The sequence below is a fragment of the Grammomys surdaster genome, unplaced genomic scaffold (assembly GCF_004785775.1).
Source record: "Grammomys surdaster isolate TR1022 unplaced genomic scaffold, NIH_TR_1.0 130, whole genome shotgun sequence".
NCBI classification, from domain to species: Eukaryota; Metazoa; Chordata; class Mammalia; order Rodentia; family Muridae; genus Grammomys; species Grammomys surdaster.
The window spans coordinates 23,476,088-23,479,305 of record NW_021604588.1 but is presented as its reverse complement, the minus strand read 5'-3'; positions in this window follow the sequence as shown (position 1 = coordinate 23,479,305).

Below are 3,218 nucleotides of genomic sequence, written 5' to 3'. Positions count from 1 at the left end.
ACACTGATCTGAGAGTCCACTGAACTTGGGTCTATAAAGATTAAATTAAAAAAAAAAAAAGACTTTAAAATTCTAGTCTTTAAGAAAATGGTCATCTTTTCATTTTGGAAAAAGTCCTTCTACTCTTTAGCAGTCTTGCCTGGGGTGAGTACTGTCTCCAGTTCACAGGACGGCTTGTCCTCTGTAGTCTTCTAGCAGTCTGTGATAATCACATCCAGCTCCTGGATGCAGAAAGCAAGGAGTGCTTCTGTGGATAGTGGAGAGTGTCTGCTAGTCCAACACAGGGCCCATCTGTGAAGGCCAGTCTGAAGACATCCTCTGCAGAAGATGCATTAAGCACGAGTGAGCTCATTTGAAATACATAATTTGTTCACTATACTATTGTGTATGTGTGTTTCTCAAACTGTATAAAAATGTGATATTTACTTAGTACATTCATACTGTTTTCATGTACGGTATCTTGAGTTGAGGTTATGATTTTTTAAATGCAGTGATCGATGTCAACTCTTTGGAGAACGTAGGAGAAAACACAAAGGCTGGGTTTGTTTCCATGAAAGCTGTGGAGGTCCCATGTTGGAGTTTTTTGGGTTTTTTTTTTTTTCTTTTTACCAGATTTCTATTACAAACCAGTGTCACTCATGGTGGGAGGAGAGGGGCAAGGCACTTTCTTGAGAGAGATGCTTTATAAAATCAGTATACACTGAAACCAGGGCTTTACATTTAGGTGCAGTTTTCTAGGGTCTGTGACTTTTTTTAAAAAGTGAAGATTTTTAAGATTAGCTGAATTCTTACTAGTGTTTTATAAAGGACGATACTGCTAAACTGAAAATCTAGAACCTGCCGGGCGGTGGTGGCGCACGCCTTTAATCCCAGCACTCGGGAGGCAGAGGCAGGCGGATTTCTGAGTTCGAGGCCAGCCTGGTCTACAGAGTGAGTTCCAGGACAGCCAGGGCTATACAGAGAAACCCTGTCTCGAAAAACCAAAAAAAAAAAAAAGAAAAAAAAAAGAAAATCTAGAACCTGAAAAATAAGCCTTTTTTTTTTTCCTTCCCAAAAGGCACTAGCTTTCTAGTATATTGGTAAGCAAAACAGTACCCAGCACTTTATCTAGACAGTGCAGAATGTGTGTTGGCTGACTCTAAATAGTATTTGAAATACTGTAACCTTTCTTTCCCTTAAATGCTACATGTTGGTCCTCATGAAATGAGTGTCATCACATCACATGTTTGAGAAAGTCATTCCCTTACAGTTAGGAGTTTGTTTCATTCAGATCTCTGGGGACTGGTTAACTTTATTTCTATTCTTGTGGTTTTTAAATCTTTTATTAAAAACTGTAAGTCCTTTGAGATTGTAAGTTAAACTTATAAAACAAATCAAACTGAGAAGGTTAAGTAATAAGCATTGGTTTTCTGTAGTTTTATTCAAAAAAAAATTAAAGGAAGTTAGATTACAGTCAAGCCACACACACACACAGAGCTTTCGCTGACTGTTGGGGAAGGAGTCTGCAGTGATGATAGCTTTTTGAGTAGTAGGCGGTTGGAAGGAATTTTTAATGATGCAGAACTACCAATGATGTTGAATGTCTGTTACTTTGAAAAGCCAGTGGTGGGGTCAGTAAAGCAGGTGATTTGTCCATGTCTGGCTGCACTGCCAAGTGAACCTGGGTGAGGGGCTGTCAGAAACTTCAGACTCTGCTTGGAAAACTAGGACCACAAATGGGTGTCAACGGTCATATGTAACAAAGTAGCAATTATCCCTGCTGTGTGACTTTGAGCCTTTTACCTTGTCTGATGTCCTTTCCTAAGCTTTTTACAGTGACCTAAAAGCAATCTACATAAAAGGAAGTAATCCTAGAGTCCCTTTTGCTTGCTTGTAGAGTAAAATGTGTTTGTTTCCAAAGGTATAATCTAGTTCAAACTGAAAGAGGTTCTAATAAACATCTTACTTGATCAAACCTCAAATGTTTAAGATGGCTTAGGTTACTTGGTGTGCTACTTTGAATAAGAATGACCCCCATAGTCTCATATATTTGAATGATTGGTCACCAGGAAGTGGAAATGTTCGAAAGAATTATAAAAATAGGAGGTGTGGCCTTTATGGAAGAAGTGTGTCTTCTAATCCCCTAATGCTCTCAGCAGGAATTAATTACCAGACACCATCAGATCTGCCTCCCGAAGAGCACCAAAGCCCAAATTACCAGAAGCTTTGGGTCCAGCTATTTTCTCGTTTCACCTCAGTTTACCTTTACCGGGATGTCAAAGCCAGTCTTTGACAATACATGGAGCTGGAACAGTAGCTGAGAGCTACATCCTGATCCACGGGCCAAGGGTAGGGGCAGGGGGTAGAAGAGGGAAGCTGGGCCTGGTATGGGCTTTTGAATTCTCAGAGCTCACACCCAGTAACACACTTGGGCCAGCCAGAATGCCAGCTGAGAAACTCAACTCTTAAGAAGCCAGCAAGAGCCGGGCGGTGGTGGCGCACGCCTTTAATCCCAGCACTTGGGAGGCAGAGGCAGGCGGATTTCTGAGTTTGAGGCCAGCCTGGTCTACAGAGTGAGTTCCAGGACAGCCAGGGCTACACAGAGAAACCCTGTCTCGAAAAACCAAAAAAAAAAAAAAAAAAAAAAGAAGAAGAAGCCAGCAAGAAACAAGAAAAGAGGGGAAATCCTGCATACACACACTGAGCAGGCTTGACCACCAGTTTCAGTTTCTTTCACAAGTGTACACACATATATGTATATATATGCCTATATACATGTGTATGTACATACACATACACATTCATTTGGTGGATGGAGCACAGCCCCAACAGTCACACTTTATATAGCTTCTCAGATGAAAGTTCTCTATGTAAGAAAAAAAAATTACCTCATAGATAAAATGTTATATGGGGAGTTATAGCAGGATATTGTTCAAAGCTGTGTTTCATTCTATAAGCTCTTAAGTCCAAAGCAATAGTTTGCATGACCTTGCTTTATCAGGGTGTCACCCATGGCCTCATCTTTGGACCTGACCTAGAATAAATGAATGTTTTTCCTTGATCATTAATTTGTTCCAAAACTATTTTTCTTCATAGTGCATTTTATGTGCTTTTAGTGTATGAAAGTTCATTGTGTATTCCTATGTATCTTTCTAAAAACAACTAAAACTATCTCCTTAAACTTTCTATCAATTATTTTAACTTCCTAAAATTATTTGTACCAAATCAGGAATTCTCTA